Source organism: Nerophis lumbriciformis, linkage group LG03 (assembly GCF_033978685.3).
Source record: "Nerophis lumbriciformis linkage group LG03, RoL_Nlum_v2.1, whole genome shotgun sequence".
In the NCBI taxonomy this organism is placed as follows: Eukaryota; Metazoa; Chordata; class Actinopteri; order Syngnathiformes; family Syngnathidae; genus Nerophis; species Nerophis lumbriciformis.
In genome coordinates, this window is record NC_084550.2 from 27,044,703 (window position 1) to 27,065,697 (window position 20,995).

The window sequence follows — 20,995 nt, forward strand, 5'->3', positions numbered from 1 at the left end:
GTCAAATGTTGACTTGCGTCAAGTAAAATGTCGACTTTTATTATAACACTGCCAAAGTTCTACATTTTTCATGTGAAATTGTGACCTTTTTCTTGTGAAATTCCAACTCATTTTTCACAACAAGTTTTTTTTAATATTTGCATAGTATGTATATATTATTAATGTTGCAAATACATTTCTTTATATATCTAGAAAGGCTGGTCATAAAGAGGGAGGCTTTTTTCTCAGGTCTCAAAAAGGTAACACATACAAGAATGTGTGTGTGTGTGCGCGTGTGTGTGTGTGTGTGTGTGTGTGTGTGTGTGTGTGTGTGGGTGTGGGTGTGTGTGTGTGTGTTCTTGTATTTCTACCCTTCTTGAGACATGAAGAAGGAAAAGTATCTTCCATATGAGGACCGGTGAACACGTTAGGACCGAAACCAGGGTCCTAATACGGGAAACCATTGCATCTAATAGACAATGTCTCATTTGCACCCCTGGTGGTCCCAAAAAGGAGGGATTTTTCAAATTGACTGTGTGTCGCTTTTAAAAATGCTCCCCCTCTGGTCAACATATGAAATAACAAGTGCGTGTAAACATTTGAAGTGCTCCCCCTCTGGTCAACATATGAAATAATAAGTGTGTGTAAATATTTGAAGTGCTCCCCCTCTGGTCAACATATGAAATAACAAGTGTGTGTAAGAATTTGAAATGCGCCCCCTTTGGCAAACATTAATAAAAAATACATATGTATATTAAGACATACTGTAATAACTTGAAGTAAATAATGAAGATTAAAATCCAATTACAAACAAACATTTTTTACTAAAAGCAGTCTTTTTCTCACAATGTGTCGACTTTTTTCTTATGATATTGGGAACATTTTCTCATATTCTTTCTGTTTCTGTAATATTGCGATATTTCCTCGTAAAATTATGACTTTTAATGTAAAAATGATTATTTTTTGAATGCGAAATGGTTTGTCGTATAAAATCTTGACTTTTATCACAATATTGCCCATTTGTTTTGTTGTTCCTGTAAAACAGTGACATTTTTTGAGTACAATTACGACTTTTGTCATCATTTTGCCGAGTAAAATTCCGATTATTATTATAATATTGCCAACATTGTATAGTTTTCTTATAAAATTGTGACTTTTGTCGAGTAAAACTACGACTCTTTTCATTAAATTGCCAACATTTTAAGATTTTCTTGTACAATTGCGACTGTTATTGAGTAAAATTCCAACTTTTATCATAATATTGCACGAATGTTCAGTTTTTTTTGTAAAATTCTGACTTGCGTCGAGTAAAATGACGACTTTTATTATAACACTGCCAACATTCTAAGTTTTTCCTGTGAAATTGAGACCTTTTTCTTGTGAAATTCCAACTCATTTTTCACAACAAGCTTTTTTTAAATATTTGCATAGTATGTATATATTATTAATGTTGTAAATACACTTCTTTATATATCTAGAAAGGCTGGTCCTAAAGAGGGAGGCTTTTTTCTCAGGTCTCCAGAAGGTGCGAAGTACACAAATGTGTGTGTGTGTGTTCTTGTATTTCAACCCTTCTTGAGACATCAACAAGGAAAAGTAGCTTCCATGTGAGGACCGATGAACAAGTTAGGACCGAAACCATGGTCCCAATACGGAAAACCGTTGCATCTAATAGAGAATGTATCATTAGCACTCGTGGTGGTGAAATATATCTAAATTAGAGTGGTCCCAAAAGGGAGGGATTTTTCAAATTGACTCTGTTGCAAGTCTTGTGTATTCTTTGCAACTTGTTTGTGTGTCCTATGGCTATTGTGTTTATTTATTTTTTTCCTGGTCTCAGTCTGGATCCCCTCCACGAGAGTCCAGCCTTAGATTGAATAATTTTTTAGGACTGAAAAGAGTGCAAATAGAGGCGTTCAAGAACCGAGCTCCCACTGTACCGAGGTACGTTGGTGTGGGTACGTATCATGAATTGAACCGAGCTCCCACTGTACCGAGGTACGTTGGTGTGGGTAAGTACCATGAATTGAACCGAGCTTCCACTGTACCGAGGTACGTTGGTGTGGGTACGTACCATGAATTGAACCGAGCTCCCACTGTACCGAGGTACGTTGGTGTGGGTACGTACCATGAATTGAACCGAGCTCCCACTGTACCGAGGTACGTTGGTGTGGGTACGTACCATGAATTGATCCGAGCTCCCACTGTACCGAGGTACGTTGGTGTGGGTACGTACCATGAATTGAACCGAGCTCCTACTGTACCAAGGTATGTTGGTGTGGGTAAGTACCATGAATTGAACCGAGCTCCCACTGTACCGAGGTATGTTGGTGTGGGTACGTACCATGAATTGAACCGAGCTCCCACTGTACTGAGGTATGTTGGGGGGGGGTGGGTACGTACCATGAATTGAAGTATGTGTGTTAGCTTGTTCAGTCGTGCATAATTGCGTAAAGAAGGGCTCTCGACTCGACTGTGAAGCAAACAAAACCCAAGCTGACAGACTGGCAAACACTACCTGGGCCTTGTTAAAGCGTCTACCCGAGCAGCATAAGATGTTGATTTGCTGTCGCTGAGTCGACTCTCATCCACTCGCCCTCCGTCTCCCTTCCCTTCTCCCATAAAGGGGAGATTCTACTACGGGTGTAAAGAACGACGTCGTCGTACGCCACAAGCGCACTTAAGACTCGGGGGTCGTCTTCCCGTGCGGGTTCAATCAGCACTGTGCTAATTGGTAGGAACAACAGCAACACTTTGGCAGTATATAATCTTTTATGCCTCTTTCTTTATCGCCCCCTTTAATGTTTGCCGGCGTATGTTCCCCCGGCTTTATGTCCGCGCTCCGCTCCGGCGCCTCCTCGCACGGCGCCACGGTCCTAATGAGACCCCGTCCGTGAGGGGGGGTTGGCCCCCCGGAAACCGGGGCGGAGGAAGGGGAGCGTGATAAGCTTCTTAACGATGATGACTGCGGAGCCTCTCTCTCGCCGCAATCAACACACTTTGCTATCAGTAATTACAATGCTAATTAGCCCCCGGGAGCTAACGGGAACCGGTGTATTACAAGGGCTTGATTAGGGCCGGGCTATTCCTGCGGGAGGGATTTGCGCTCGCACGCCATTGGCGGAGAGAGCCGTCAGTTATGACCTCTCCTCCAGCTGGGCGTGATTAGGGCTGATTAGGGCGAATTAAGGGAGCGGGATAACAGCTGGGATCACCAGACCCCCGGCTTCAGTCGAGTATAAGTACAATCAAATAAGACATTTCACAACTACTGGTGTCCCCATACCCAATACCAAAATTATTTCAATACATTTCGGTACTTTTTCATACTTTTCTAAATAAAGGGGAACCACAAAAAGTGTCATTATTGTCTTTATTTTAACAGAAAATGTTAGTGTACATGAAACATATATTTATTATTGTAATTTAGTCCTTAAATAAAATAGTGAACATACTAGACAACTTGTTTTTTAGTAGTAAGTAAACAAACAGACTCCTAATTTGTCTGCTGACGTATGCAGTAACATATTGTGTCATTTATACACCTATTATTTTGTACACATTATGAGGGACAAACTGTAAAAAATTTATAATTAATCTACTTGTTCATTTACTGTTAATATCTGCTTATTTTCCGTTTTAACATTTTCTATTTTTTTTTCAAGGTAGCAAACCTTTAGAATAAGGTACAGTTTGTCTCGCTACTGTATTGGAAATGTTCTAATAAAGTAGTCAAACAAAGTTGTCTTTCTTGGATTTACTTGAGAAGCTCGAGCATCCCAAATGGCACAGGTCACATTCGTGTAAGGAGTACGCAATAAGAAGTTGTGTTGTCCTGATACCAATATTTTGGTACCGGTACCAGTACCAACATGTATTTTAATATTTTTCTGTACTTTTCGATATAAAGGGGACCACAAAAAATGTCATTATTGTCTTTATTTGAACAAAAAATGTTAGGGTACATGAAACATATGTTTATTATTGTAATTCAGTCCTTAAATAAAATAGTGAACATACTAGCAACTTGTCTTTTAGTAGTAAGTAAACAAACAAAGACTCCTAAGTAGTCTGCAGTAACATATTGTGTCATTTATACACCTATTATTTTGTACACATTATGAGGGACAAACTGTAAAAAATTGATTATTAATCTACTTGTTCATTTACTGTTAATATCTGCTTATTTTTCGTTTGAACATTTTCTATTTTTTTTTCAAGGTAGCAAACCTTTAGAATAAGGTACAGTTTGTCTCGCTACTGTATTGGAAATTTTCTAATAAAGTAGTCGAACAAAGTTGTCTTTCTTGGATTTACTTGAGAAGCTCGAGCATCCCAAAAGGCACAGGTCACATTCGTGTAAGGAGTACGCAATAGGAAGTTGTGTTGTCATGATACCAATATTTTGGTACTGGTACCAGTACCAACATGTATTTTGACATTTTTCTGTACATTTCGAAATAAAGGGGACCAGAAAAAATGTCATTATTGTCTTTATTTGAACAAAAAATGTTAGGGTACATGAAACATATGTTTATTATTGTAATTTAGTCCTTAAATAAAATAGTGAACATACAGGCAACTTGTCTTTTAGTAGTAAGTAAACAAACAAAGACTCCTAATTAGTCTGCAGTAACATATTGTGTCATTTATCTACCTATTATTTTGTCTACATTATGAGGGACAAACTGTACAAATGGATTATTAACTTGTTCATTTACTGTTAATGTTTAACATGTTCTATTTTTTTTTTTTCAATGTAGCAAACCTTTAGAATAAGGTACAGTTTGTCTTGCTACTGTATTGGAAATGTTCTAATAAAGTAGTCAAACAAAGTTGTCTTTCTTGGATTTACTTGAGAAGCTCCAGCATCCCAAAAGGCACAGGTCACATTCATGTAAGGAGTACGCAATAGGAAGTGGTGTTGTCCTGATACCAATATTTTGGTACCGGTACCAGTACCAAAAATTTATTTTGATGTTTTTCGGTACTTTTCGAAATAAAGGGGACCACAAAAAATTGCATTATTGTCTTTATTTGAACAAAAATGTTAGGGTACATGAAACATATGTTTATTATTGTAATTTACTCCTAAGAAGTCTGAAGTAACATATTGTGTCATTTAAACACCTATTATTTTGTCAACATTATGAGGGACAAACTGTAAAAACGGATTATTAATCTACTTGTTCATTTACTGTTAATGTTTAACATGTTCTATTTTTTTTTTCTAGGTAGCAAACCTTTAGAATAAGGTACAGTTTGTCTTGCTACTGTATTGGAAATTTTCTAATAAAGTAGTCAAACAAAGTTGTCTTTCTTGGATTTACCTGAGAAGCTCGAGCATCTCAAAAGGCACAGGTCACATTCATGTAAGGAGTACGCCATAGGAAGTTGAGTTGTCCTGATACCAATATTTTGTTACCAGTACCGGTACCAGTACCAAAAATTTATTTTGATGTTTTTCGGTACTTTTCTACATAAAGGGGACCACAAAAAATGTCATTATTGTCTTTATTTGAACAAAAAATCTTAGGGTACATGCAACATATGTTTATTATTGTAATTTAGTCCTTAAATAAAATAGTGAACTTGTCTTTTAGTAGTAAGTAAACAAACAAAGGCTCTTAATTAGTCTGCTGACCAGAAAATGAGGTAGAACAGTTCTAAAGGCAAAGGAAGGAGGAAGAAAGCAATATAGGGGAAAAAAGGGTATGGTTGAGGTTAAGGGTGGGTGGGAACGTAAACTGTGTTTATTGTGTGCGTGTTTGTCACAGCTGGCAAATAGCTGCGGAGTTAACCCGGCAACCCAAACTGCCATTAGACTTATTGTCAGCATATTTATCAACCTGTTAAACAAAAAAGTTTAGGAATGTATTGGCCGAGAGAGACGCACTTTGTTTTTACGGGTCCTCAGACTTCTGGGGGGTGGGGGCTACTTCCTAAGTGCACACCCACCACCGCAATAAACACACCGTCAAACACACCTGCTCCTATATACGTGTGTTTGTTTGTCTAATTGCTGCTGGGCAACGCAGTGAGTGAGACACCTGTTTATGTCCTTGTTTCATCCCGGAGGATGAGAAGACTAGAAGGTGACACATCAAGTCCTGCTAAGACCAGCTCTTACATATTTCATCTGCCTGCATATAGACCGCTCATTTAGGTAGGACACACATACATACACACACTCACCATGTCATTCTGCTCCCCACAGGCAAGTGATCGAGTGAAGACCTTCGACCTGACTGGTGTATGTGGGTGTGGTACATTGGTATGTGCCCCTGACCGTGCTAATATGTATGTACATTGGTATGTGCCCCAGACCGTGCTAATATGTATGTGCATTGGTATGTGCCCCAGACCATGCTAATATGTATGTACATTGGTATGTGCCCCAGACCGTGCTAATATGTATGTGCATTGGTATGTGCCCCAGACCGTGCTAAAGATGCTCGTACACAAAGTAAGCATTCACCTTCAAATCACGATTCTTATCCAACCCGATTCTAAGAAAATGTTTTTATATAAGTAGTAACTCAAACATAATGTTGAAACAACATGCTTTTTGACGACGTTTAATCAATGTTGGGTTCTAATGTTGATTTCACATTGAATTTTGGTTATTTTCCAACCAATCTATAACAACACAAATACAACGTTGAAACAACATACTTTTTGACAACGTTTAATCAATGTTTGGTTCTGACGTTGATTTGACCATTGGAATTTGGTCATTTTTCCAACCATTATTCTACAACACAAATACAGCGTTGAAATAACATGCTTTCTGACAATGTTGATTTGACCATTGAATTTTGGTCATTCCCCAACCAATATTCTACAACACAAATACAACATTGAAGCAGCATGCTTTTTGATGACTATTAATCAACGTTGGGTTCTGACGTTGATTTGACCGTTGAAATTTGTTTTTATCCCAACCAATATTCTACAACACAAATACAACGTTGAAACAACATGCTTTTTGAAGACATTAATTTAATGTTGTTTTTTTTTTTATGTTGATTTGACCATTGAAATTTGGTCATTTTCCCAACCAATATTCTACAACTCAAACCTATCGTTGAAACAACATGCTTTTTGACAACGTTTATTCAATGTTGGGTTCTAATGTTGATTTCATATTGAATTTTGGTCATTTTCCAACCAATCTGTAACAACACAAATACAACGTTGAAACAACATGCTTTTTGACGACGTTTAATCAATGTTGGGTTCTGACGTTGATTTGACCATTGGAATTTGGTCATTTTTCCAACCATTATTCTACAACACAAATACAACGTTGAAATAACATGCTTTCTGACAATGTTGATTTGACCATTGAATTTTGGTCATTCCCATTCTACAACACAAATACAACGTTGAAACAACATGCTTTTTGAAGACATTAATTTAATGTTGTTGTTTTTTTATGTTGATTTGACCATTGAAATTTGGTCATTTTCCCAACCAATATTCTACAACTCAAACCTATCGTTGAAACAACATGCTTTTTGACAACGTTTATTCAATGTTGGGTTCTGACGTTGATTTGAAATGGAATTTCTGTCATTTTAGACTTAGACAAACTTTAATGATCCACAAGGGAAATTGTTCAACACAGTAGCTCAGTTACAATGATGGAAAGTGTAAGGATGGAAAGGACAATGCAGGTATAAATAGACTAATATAGCGATAAAAAAATCTAACATTTATACGAATATATACATATGTGTACAGAATAATATATATACAGATATATTATGTCTATAACATATATACAATATATACCAATGACCATGTACAATATTACAGTATATACAGTATATGTGACAGCAGCAGCATAAAATAGAGAGTAGAAAATAGACATTATAAACAAAGAGAATTTTCCAACTAATATTTTACAACACAAATAAAACATTGAAACAACATGCTTTTTGATTACGTTGATTTGACCATTGAATGTTGGTCATTTCCCAACCAATATTCTACAACACAAATAAAATGTTGAAACAACATTATTTTTGACAACGTTTAATCAATGTGATATTGTGACGTTGACTTAACCGTTGAATTTTGGTCATTTTTCCAACCAATACTCTACAACATTGAAACAACATTATTTTTGACAACGTTTAATCAATGTCATGTTGTGACGTTGATTTGACCATTGAATTTTGGTCATTTGCCAACCAATATTCTACAACACAAACCTAACGTTGAAACAACATGCTTTTTGACGAGGTGGATTTGACCATTGAATTTTGGTCATTTCCCAACCAATATTCTACAACACAAATACAACGTTGAAACAACATACTTTTTGACAACGTTTAATCAATGTTGGGTTCTGACGTTGATTTGACCATTGAATTTTGGTCATTTCCCAACCAATATTCTACAACACAAATACAACGTTGAAACAACATTATTTTTGACAACGTTTAATCAATGTCATGTTGTGACGTTGATTTGACCATTGAATTTTGGTCATTTGCCAACCAATATTCTACAACACAAACCTAACGTTGAAACAACATACTTTTTGACGAGGTTGATTTGACCATTGAAAGTTGGTCATTTCCCAACCAATATTCTACAACACAAATACAACGTTGAAACAACATTATTTTTGACAACGTTTAATCAATGTGATATTGTGACGTTGACTTAACCGTTGAATTTTGGTCATTTTTCCAACCAATACTCTACAACATTGAAACAACATGCTTTTTGACGACGTTTAATCAATGTTGGGTTCTTACGTTGGTTTGACCATTGAATTTTGGTCATTTCCCAACCAATATTCTACAACACAAATAAAACGTTGAAACAACATGCTTTTTGACGACGTTGATTTGACCATTGAATGTTGGTCATTTCCCAACCAATATTCTACAACACAAATAAAACGTTGAAACAACATTATTTTTGACAACGTTTAATCAATGTGATATTGTGACGTTGACTTAACCGTTGAATTTTGGTCATTTTTCCAACCAATACTCTACAACATTGAAACAACATGCTTTTTGACAACGTTTAATCAATGTTGGGTTCTTACGTTGGTTTGACCATTGAATTTTGGTCATTTCCCAAACCAATATTCTACAACACAAATAAAACGTTGAAACAACATTATTTTTGACAACGTTTAATCAATGTCATGTTGTGACGTTGATTTGACCATTGAATTTTGGTCATTTCCCAACCAATATTCTACAACACAAACCTAACGTTGAAACAACATGCTTTTTGACGAGGTTGATTTGACCATTGAAAGTTGGTCATTTCCCAACCAATATTCTACAACACAAACACAACGTTGAAACAACATGCTTTTTGACAACGTTTAATCAATGTGATATTGTGACGTTGACTTAACCGTTGAATTTTGGTCATTTTTCCAACCAATACGCTACAACATTGAAACAACATGCTTTTTGACGACGTTTAATCAACGTTGGGTTCTGACGTTGGTTTGACCGTTGAAATTTGGTCATTTCCCAACCAATATTCTACAACACAAATAAAACGTTGGAACAACATTATTTTTGACAACGTTTAATCAATGTCATGTTGTGACGTTGGTTTGACCATTGAATTTTGGTCATTTGCCAACCAATATTCTACAACACAAATACAACGTTGAAACAACATGCTTTTTGACGACGTTTAATCAATTATGTACATTTTTGGGGGACACACCCTGTTTTTTCATGATATTAGTGAATAACAGATATAAACTCAGCATTTAGTCTGTGTGTGTGTGTATGTGTGTGTGTGTGTGTGTGTGTGTGTGTGTGTGTGTGTGTGTGTGTGTGTGTGTGTGTGTGTGTGTGTGTGTGTGTGTGTGTGTGTGTGTGTGTGTGCGTGTGTGTGTGTGTGTGCGGGACCAAGAGCTCTTGTAATTAAGGCTGAGTGTGAGTCTTTCAGGCCAGGCTGACTGATCTTCTGTAACCGAGCCTTGTTGAGTGGCCTGGGACCATTTTAACAAGCAGCCACACAAGTTGAGGCCATTTCTCATCATGGTGACTTCATAAAAGTCTGCAGCCCCCTCAACCCTCACCTTGCCCTTAAACTCCCACTGTCCACCTCCCCCACTCCGGTAAATGTGTGTGTTCTTGTATTGCTACTCTTCTTGAGACGTGAAGAAGGAAAAGTATCTTCCATATGAGGTGTGAACAAGTGATGACATAAATCATGGTCCCAATAACATTGCATCTAATAGACAATGTCTCATTTGCACCCCTGCTGGTCAACATGAGGGATTTTTCACATTGACTGTGTGTGTCGCTTTTAAAAGTGCTCCCCCTCTGGTCAACATATGAAATAACAAGTGTGTGTAAGAAATTGAAATGCTCCCCCTCTGGTCAACATATGAAATAACAAGTGTGTGTAAGAAATTGAAATGCGCCCCCTTTGGCCAAAATTAATTTAAAAAAAAATGTATATAGAGACATACTGTAATAGTTTGAAGTAAATAATGAAGATTAAAAATCAATTACAAAAATAATTAAAAGCAGTATTTTTCTCACAATGTGTTGACTTTTTTCTTATAAAATTGGAAACAATTTCTCATTTTCTTTCTGTTTCTGTAATATTACAATATTCTTTCGTAAAATTATAATTTTTTTATGTAAAATTATTACTTTTTAATGCAAAATGGTGACATTTGTCATATAAAACTCTGACTGTTATCAACATATGAAATAACAAGTGCGTGTAACAATTTGAAGTGCTCCCCCTCTGGTCAACATATGAAATAATAAGTGTGTGTAGGAATTTGAAGTGCTCCCCCTCTGGTCAACATATGAAATAACAAGTGTGTGTAAGAAATTGAAATGCTCCACCTCTGGTCAACATATGACCAGAGGCTCACCTGCACTGGCTTCCTGTGCACTTAAGATGTGACTTTAAGGTTTTACTACTTACGTATAAAATACTACACGGTCTAGCGCCGTCCTATCTTGTCGATTGCATTGTACCATATGTACCGGCAAGAAATCTGCGTTCAAAGAACTCCGGCTTATTAGTGATTCCCAGAGCCCAAAAAAAGTCTGCGGGCTATAGAGCGTTTTCTATTCGGGCTCCAGTACTATGGAATGCCCTCCCGGTAACAATTAGAGATGCTACCTCAGTAGAAGCATTTAAGTCCCATCTTAAAACTCATTTGTATACTCTAGCCTTTAAATAGCCCCCCTGTTAGACCAGTTGATCTGCCGTTTCTTTTCTTTTCTCCTCTGCTCCCCTTTTCCTTGAGGGGGGGGGCACAGGTCCGGTGGCCATGGATGAAGTGCTGGCTGTCCAGAGTCGGGACCCGGGGTGGACCGCTCGCCTGTGCATCGGCTGGGAACATCTCTGCACTGCTGACCCGTCTCCACTCGGGATGGTGTCCTGCTGGCCCCACTATGGACTGGACTCTTACTATTATGTTGGATCCACTATGGACTGGACTCTCACAATATTATGTCAGACCCACTCGACATCCATTGCTTTCGGTCTCTCCTAGAGGGGGGGGGGGGGGTTACCCACATATGCGGTCCTCTCCAAGGTTTCTCATAGTCATTCACATCGACGTCCCACTGGGGTGAGTTTTTCCTTGCCCGTATGTGGGCTTTGTACCGAGGATGTCGTTGTGGCTTGTGCAGCCCTTTGAGACACTTGTGATTTAGGGCTATATAAATAAAGATTGATTGATTGATTGATTGAAATAACAAGTGTGTGTAAGAAATTTAAATGCGCCCCCTTTTGGCCAAAAATAATAAAAAAATTAAATATGTATATAGAGACATACTGTAATAACTTAAAGTAAATAATGAAGATTAAAAATCAATTAAAATTTTAAAAAAAAAAACAACTAAATGCAGTCTTTTTTTCACAATGTGTCATCTTTTTTCTTATAAAATTGGGAACAATTTCTCATTTTCTTTCTGTTTCTGTAATATTGCAATATCCTTTCATAAAATTATAATTTTTTTAATGTAAAATTATTACTTTTTAATGCAAAATGGTGACATTTGTCATATAAAATTCTGACTTTTATCACAATATTGCCAATTTTTTTTGTTGTCCTTGTAAAATAGTGAAATTTTTTGAGTTTTGTCATAATTTTGCCAAGTAAAATTCAGATTATTATTATAATATTGCCAAAAGTTTTCTTATAAAATTGTGACTTCTGTCGAGTAAAATTACGACTCTTTTCATAAAATTGCCGAAATTTTAAGCTTTTCTTGTAAAACTGCGACTGTTATTGAGTAAAATTCCAACTTTTATCATAATATTGCACAAATGTTCAGTTTTTCTTGTACAATTCTGACTTGTGTTGAGTAAAATGACGACTTTTATTATAACGCTGCCAAAATTCTACGTTTTTCTTGTGAAATTGTGACCTTTTTCTTGTGAAATTCCAACTCATTTTTCACAACAAGCTTTTTTTTATATGTGCATAGTATGTTAATATTATTAATGTTGTAAATACACTTCTTTTTATATCTAGAAAGGCTGGTCCTAAAGAGGGAGGCTTTTTTCTCACGTCTCCAGAAGGTACGAACTACACAAATGTGTGTGTGTGTGTGTGTGTGTGTGTGTGTGTGTGTGTGTGTGTGTGTGTATTTTAAAAGGGAAGACATTGACTTACCTAAGGATGGAGATCAGGAGGTGTCAACAACATGGCACCAAAGGGAGAAAAAGGAAACAAAGAAATAAATTAGTGACATTCTCCACTTAATATTTGACAATAAGGACAATAATCTTCATAATTACATTTGTTATGAATTAGTAAACCACGTCCATAGCAAGTTGTGCGTTAAAAGGGCTCTTCTAATGCAAAAAGTGGCCCCTGTTCCATAGTTTTGGACCTAAAAACATGGTCTACTGGTACAATCCCCCCTAAACGGACCCAGTACTGACTTTAGGCGTGTTCTCTAACGAGTTCCCGCACATAAAATACGTTAAACAAGAAGAGAAAAACAAGAGAGAAAGAAGGTTAACTGCTCTTATTGAAATTTTGCGTCCTCTTCTCCTGATGTTTTCTTCATCTGACATCACATGGACAAAAATAAGACCTTCTGGAGGAAAGTTCTGTGGTCAGATGAAACAAAAATGGAGCTGTTTGGCCACAATACCAAGCAATATGTTTGGTGAGGCCTTTAATCCCAGGAACACCATGCCCTGGGAACACAACAGTCCTAGTCGCCACGACGCGGTGTGTGTGTGTGGAGCTTCATTAATTATGTAAACGTCAACCAGGTGACTTACGACTAGAAAAAGAAAAAAACAACAACAACACATGCGCCGGTTAAGAAGTGAAGCCGACCGGTGCTTAACTACTCCTGGTGGAGCACTAAAGAGCAAATGGTGGATGGAGCAATAGAAGTGAAGCACTCTTCAGGAGTAGCAGACACAGATGGGAGAGCAGGAAGACTACAAGGATGCTCATTAGGAGAATAATGAGAGGTGTGATTATACTGACAACATTTGATGGCCATTGCTGATTATGTTGCCTGTGGTGGGGCGGGGAAGGGGCGGAGCCTGGTTGTGGTTGGGGTAAAGCGGAGTTTTTAAGTTATTAGTGTATTATGGCTTTGTGTTGTTAACGTGTAATTAACATAAATCATAACCTTATCCAAATTTCCCCAAACTAGTCCCAACCGTTTGTCTCGTAAAATGATTTTGTCTATTACAGTTTTTAAGTTATTAGTGTATTATGGTTTTATGTTAACGTGTAATTAACATGTTATTAATCATAACTAGAACCCTCTCTCCTCCCGTCCCCTACCCAACTAAGTCAAAATCTCCCCAAACTAGTCCCAATTGTTTGTTTTGCAAAATTATTTTGTGTAACTATTAGTTTTTAAGTTATTAGTGTATTATGGCTTTATGTTGTTAACGTGTAATTAACATGTTATCAATCACAACTATAATCCCACCACCCCGCCAACCCAACTAAGTCAAAATCTCTGCAAACTAGTCCCAATTGTTGTTTGGCAAAATTATTTAGTGTAATAGTTTTTAAGTTATTAAAGTATTATGGTTTTATGTTGTTAACGTGTAGTTAACATGTTATTAATCATAACTAGAACCCTCTCTCCCCCCTGTCCCCCACCCAACTAAGTCAAAATCTCCCCAAACTAGTCCCAATTGTTTGTTTTGCAAAATTATTTTGTGTAACTATTAGTTTTTAAGTTATTAGTGTATTATGGTTTTATGTTTTTAACGTGTAATTAACATGTTATTAATCATAACTACAATCCCACCACCCCCCCCAACCCAACTAAGTCAAAATCTCTGCAAACTAGTCCCAATTGTTTGTTTGGCAAAATGATTTAGTGTAATAGTTTTTAAGTTATTAAAGTATTATGGTTTTATGTTGTTAACGTGTAATTAACATGTTATTAATCATAAATAGAACCCTCTCTTCCCCCCGTCACCCACCCAACTAAGTCAAAATCTCCCCAAACTAGTCCCAATTGTTTGTTTTGCAAAATTATTTTGTGTAACTATTAGTTTTTAAGTTATTAGTGTATTATGACTTTATGTTGTTAACGTGTAATTAACATGTTATTAATCATAACTAACCCCCCACCTTGTCCAAATCTCCACAAACTAGTCCCAATTGTTTATCTCGCAAAATGATTTTGTCTATTACAGTTTTTAAGTTATTAGTGTATTATAGTTTTATGTTGTTAACCTGTAATTAACATGTTATTAATCATAACTAGACCCCCCCCCCATCCCCCACCTAACTAAGTCGAAATCTCCACAAACTAGTCCCAATCGTTAGTGTCGCAAACTTATTTTGTCTATTAGTTTTCAAGTTATTATTGTATTATGGCTTTATGTTGTTAACGTGTAATTAACATGTAATTAACATATTAATCATAACTAGACCTCCCCTCACCCAACTATGTAAAAATCTCCGCAAACTAACAAATTGTTTGTTTTGCAAAATTATTTTGTCTATTAGTTTTAAAGTTATTAAAGTATTATGGTTTTATGTTGTTATCGTGTAATTAACATGTTATTAATCATAACTAACCCCCCACACACACACACACCCAACTATGTCAAAATCCTCGCAAACTAGTCCCAATTGTTTGTTTTGCAAAATTATTTTGTCTGTTACAGTTTTTAAGTTATTAGTGTATTATGGCTTTGTTGTTAACGTGTAATTAACATGTTATTAATCATAACTAGAACCCTCTCTTCCCCCCGTCACCCACCCAACTAAGTCAAAATCTCCCCAAACTAGTCCCAATTGTTTGTTTCGCAAAATTATTTTGTCTAACTATTAGTTTTTTAAAGTTATTAAAGTATTATGGTTTTATGTTGTTAACGTGTAATTAACATGTTATTAATCATAACTAACCCCCCACCTTGTCCAAAGCTCCCCAAACTAGTCCCAGTCGTTTGTCTCGCAAACTTATTTTGTCTATTACAGTTTTTAAGTTATTAGTGTATAATGGTTTTATGTTGTTAATGTGTAATTAACATGTTATTAGTCATAACTAGACCCCCCCCACCCACCCAATTAAGTCAAAATCTCTGCAAACTAGTCCCAATCGTTTGTTTCGTAAATGTATTTGGTCTAACTGTTAGTTTTTAAGCTATTAAAGTATTATGGTTTTATGTTGTTAACGTGTAATTAACATGTTATTAATCATAACTAACCCCCCACCTTGTCCAAATTTTCTCAAATTAGTCCCAATCGTTTATCTCGCAAAATTATTTTGTCTATTAGTTTTCAAGTTATTATTTTATTATGGCTTTATGTTGTAAATGTGTAATTAACATGTAATTAACATGTTATTAATCATAACTAGACCCCCCCACCCAACTATGTAAAAATCTCCGCAAACTAGTCCCAATTGTTTGTTTCGCAAAATGATTTTGTCTATTAGTTTTAAAGTTATTAGTGTAGTATGGTTTTATGTTGTTAACATGTAATTAACATATTAATCATAACTAATCCCCCACCTTGTCCAAAGCTCCCCAAACAAGTCCCAATCATTTGTCTTGCAAAATTATTTTGTCTATTACAGTTTTTAAGTTATTAATGTATAATGGTTTTTTGTTGTTAATGTGTAATTAACATGTTATTAATCATAACTAGACCCCCCCACCCACCCAATTAAGTAAAAATCTCCGCAAACTAGTCCCAATCGTTTGTTTTCGCAAATGTATTTGGTCTAACTGTTAGTTTTTAAGCTATTAAAGTATTATGGTTTTATGTTGTTAACGTGTAATTAACATGTTATTAATCATAACTAACCCCCCACCTTGTCCAAATTTTCCCAAATTAGTCCCAATCGTTTATCTCGCAAAATTATTTTGTCTATTACAGTTTTCAAGTTATTATTGTATTATGGCTTTATGTTGTTAACGTGTAATTAACATGTAGTTAACATGTTATTAATCATAACTAGACCCCCCCCCACCCAACTATGTAAAAATCTCCGCAAACTAGTCCCAACTGTTTGTTTGGCAAAATTATTTTGTCTATTAGTTTTTAAGTTATTAAAGTATTATGGTTTTATGTTGTTAACGTGTAATTAACATGTTATTAATCATAACTAACCCCCCACCTTGTCCAAATTTCCCCAAACTAGTCCCAATCGTTTGTCTCGCAAAATTATTTTGTCTATTACAGTTTTTATGTTATTAATGTATTATGGTTTTATGTTGTTAACGTGTAATTAACATGTTATTAATCATAACTAGACCCTCCCCCACCCACCCAACTAAGTCAAAATCCCTGCAAACTAGTCCCAATCGTTTGTTTCGTAAATGTATTTGGTCTAACTGTTAGTTTTTAAGCTATTAAAGTATTATGAGTTTATGTTGTTAACGTGTAATTAACATGTTATTAATCATAACTAACCCCCCACCTCGTCCAAATTTTTCCAAACTAGTCCCAATCGTTTGTTTCGCAAAAATAGTTTGTCTATTAGGTTTTAAGTTATTAATGTTTTATGGTTCTATGTTTTTAACGTGTACCGTATTTTTCGGAGTATAAGTCGCACCTGCCGAAAATGCATAATAAAGAAGGAAAAAAACATATATAAATCGCACTGGAGCCCGGCCAAACTATGAAAAAAACTGCGACTTATAGTCCGAAAAATACGGTAATTAACATGTTATTAATCATTACTAGACCCCCCCACCCAAGTATGTCACAATATCCGCAAACTAGTCCGAATTGTTTGTTTCGCAAAATTATTTTGTCTAACTATTACTTTTTAAAGTTATTAAAGTATTATGGTTTTATGTTGTTATAGTGTAATTAACATGTTATTAATCATAACTAACCCCCCACCTTGTCCAAATTTCCCCAAACTAGTCCCAATGGTTTGTCTCGCAAAATTATTTTGTCTATTACAGTTTTTAAGTTATTAGTGTATTATGGTTTTATGTTGTTAACCTGTAATTAACATGTTATTAATCATAACTAGACCCCCTCTCCCCCACCTAACTAAGTCGAAATCTCCACAAACTAGTCCCAATCGTTAGTGTCGCAAAATTATTTTGTCTATTACAGTTTTCAAGTTATTATTGTATTATGGCTTTATGTTGTTAATGTGTAATTAACATGTTATTAATCATAACTAGACCTCCTCCCATCCAACTATGTAAAAATCTCCGCAAACTAGTCCCAATTATGTTTCGCAAAATGATTTTGTCTATTACAGTTTTTAAGTTATTAAAGTATTATGGTTTTATGTTGTTAACGTGAAATAATCATAACTAACCCCCCACCTTGTCCAAATTTTCCCAAACTAGTCCCAATTGTTTGTCTCGCAAAATTATTTTGTCTATTACAGTTTTTAAGTTATTAATGTTTTATGGTTTTATGTTGTTAACGTGTAATTAACATGTTATTAATCATAACTAGACCCCCCCCCCCACCCAACAATGTCAAAATCTCCGCAAACTAGTCCCAATTGTTTGTTTTGCAAAATTATTTTGTCTAACCATTAGTTTTTAAAGTTATTAAAGTATTATGGTTTTATGTTGTTAACGTGTAATTAAATAAATAAATGATAAATGGGTTGTACTTGTATAGCGCTTTTCTACCTTCAAGGTACTCAAAGCGCTTTGACACTACTTCCACATTTACCCATTCACACACACATTCACACACTGATGGAGGGAGCTGCCATGCAAGGCGCTAACCAGCACCCATCAGGAGCAAGGGTGAAGTGTCTTGCTCAGGACACAACGGACATGACGAGGTTGGTACTAGGTGGGGATTGAACCAGGGACCCTCGGGTTGCGCACGGCCACTCTCCCACTGCGCCACGCCGTCCCTATAATATATATAATAATAATATATAATATAATTAACATGTTATTAATCATAACTAGTCCCCTCCCCACACACCCAACTATGTCAAAATCTCCGCAAACTAGTCCCAATTGTTTGTTTCGCAAAATTATTTTGTCTATTAGTTTTTAAGTTATTAGTGTGTTATGGTTTTATGTTGTTAACCTGTAATTAACATGTTATTAGTCACAACTAGACCCCCCTCCCCCACCTAACTAAGTCGAAATCTCCACAAACTAGTCCCAATCGTTTGTTTCGCAAAATTATTTTGTCTATTAGTTTTTAAGTTATTAGTGTATTATTGTTTTATGTTGTTAACATTTAATTAACATGTTAATAATCATAACTAACCCCCCACCTAGTCCAAATTTCCCCAAACTAGTCCCATTGGTTTGTTTCGCAAAAATATTTTGTCTATTAGTTTTTAAGTTATTAAAGTATTATGGTTCTATGTTGTTAACGTGTAATTAACATGTTATTAATCATAACTAACCCCCCACCTTGTCCAAATTTTCCCAAACTAGTCCCAATGGTTAGTCTTGCAAAATGTATTTGTCTATTACAGTTTTTAAGTTATTAAATTATTATGGTTTTATGTTGTTAACGTGTAATTAACATGTTATTAATCATAACTAACCCCCCACCTTGTCCAAATTTTCCCAAACTAGTCCCAATGGTTTGTTTCGCAAAAATATTTTGTCTATTAGTTTTTAAGTTATTAAAGTATTATGGTTCTATGTTGTTAACGTGTAATTAACATGTTATTAATCATAACTAACCCCCCACCTTGTCCAAATTTTCCCAAACTAGTCCCAATGGTTTGTCTCGCAAAATGTATTTGTCTATTACAGTTTTTAAGTTATTAAATTATTATGGTTTTATGTTGTTAACGTGTAATTAATATGTTATTAATCATAACTAACCCCCCACCTTGTCCAAATTTTCCCAAACTAGTCCCAATGGTTTGTCGCGCAAAATGTATTTGTCTATTACAGTTTTTAAGTTATTAAATTATTATGGTTTTATGTTGTTAACGTGTAATTAACATGTTATTAATCATAACTAGAATCCCCCCCCAACCCAACTATGTCGAAATCTCCGCAAACTAGTCCCAATTGTTTGTTTCGCAAAATTATTTTGTCTATTAGTTTTTAAAGTTATTAAATTATTATGGTTTTATGTTGTTAACGTGTAATTAACGTGTAATTAACATGCTATTCATTTAATTAATTAATATAAGAGTCAGACGGAAACATTTAGCAGCACAAACAAAGCACAAACGATAGGGAAGGTTTTGGGGAGATTTGGACATAGTTAGGGGAGGGTGGAGGGTGTCTAGTTATGATTAATAACACGTTAATTAGTAACATAAAAACGTTAATACCTTCACAACTATACGAGTTAGACGGAAACATTTAGCAGCACAAACAAAGCACAAACAACGGGGAAAGGTTTTGGGGAGATTTGGACATAGTTGGGGGAGGGGGGGGTCTAGTTATGATTAATAACACGTTTATAACATAAAATGTTAATAACTTAAAAACTATTACAGGTAGGGTGAAAATGGTTGTGGCACAAACGATTGGAGCAAGTTTGGGGAGAGTTGGATAAAAGGGGGGGGGGGGGGGGCACCTTCACACAGAGGGAGAGTGGGACAATGGGTGGTATGGGGTGGGGGGGGGGCACCTTCACACAGGTATGGATGGCGGGCAAAAGACAAGATGGCCAGAACGAGCCGTCAGATCTTTGGAAAGGTGAAAATGTTGGTGACGACTCTGGTTTGTTCATTAGCAGCGGCTCTCTGAGTCATTGGAGTGGCAGGCCTCAGAGGGCTCGCCTTCTGCAGCGAGAGGCTCCAACCAATCACTTCCCCAGATGGCGCCGGGTCAACCAGGAAGTAGGAAGCCGGGGTCAGCCAATGAAAACCCGGCTTCCCCTTTCCCACTGACCCGTGACAACATCCTGCCATGGAAAACAGACTGGAACCGGTTGTTTGCGCGTCGAGGGTTTCCTCTCTTCACGGAATGTGGACTAGAAACCCCGTCTTACCTTTCTGTTCTTAAAAAACAAGTTTTTAATCCCGTTCTTACGCGACCCGTCCAGATAGACATGAGCGACACAATGTTTGATTCCAAGTGTCCTTTCGGAATGAAGTAAATGAGCATCAAATTAAAGCAAAGTGATTCCAGACAATGGGCTATAAAACTGGGCATCAATCCCAATAAAAACCAGGACAAACTAAGGTGTCTTTGGCTGCAAATTGATTCCCCTCATGTTTATTGTCCCTCTCTCCTCCATCGAGTGTGAGCACAGCTCTGAAAGAAAAGAAGGCTTGCATCAAAGATTTATACTAACGGGTTTCCCCCTACTCTACTATTTATTCCACTTGCTTTTCCCTGTGTCGCCCGAGAGATAAACTTAATCAGGCTCTGCAGAACTTATGTCCTATGGCTTTCATCTGATTGGTCAATCAAAGACCAAAGTTACAGGAACGTACACTTGATCCCTGAGAGCTGAGCCAGAAGGCAAAGCTCTCGGTCTACCGAACTATCTACATTCCTACTCTCACCTATGGTCATGACTGAAAGAATAAGATCGCAGATACAAGCGGCCAAAATGAGTTTCCTCAGAAGGGTGGCTGGCATCTCCCTTAGAGATAGGGTGAGAAGTTCAGTCACCTGAGAG

At 36.3% G+C, this 20,995-nt stretch overlaps 1 protein-coding gene and 1 long non-coding RNA gene across 8 annotated transcripts in view; one reads left to right on the forward strand and one right to left on the reverse strand.

Annotated features, from left to right (window-relative positions):
• Positions 1-6,950, forward strand: part of LOC133582069 (uncharacterized) — an 82,389-nt gene extending 75,439 nt beyond the window's left edge. Inside the window, exon 4 of the long non-coding RNA XR_009812416.2 lies at positions 6,197-6,950. This is a non-coding gene — a long non-coding RNA (uncharacterized lncRNA). The remainder of the gene's footprint in view (positions 1-6,196) is intronic.
• rnf220a (ring finger protein 220a) overlaps positions 1-20,995 on the reverse strand; it is a 482,952-nt gene that overhangs the window by 298,894 nt on the left and 163,063 nt on the right. The gene's annotated exons all lie outside the window — the stretch shown is intronic.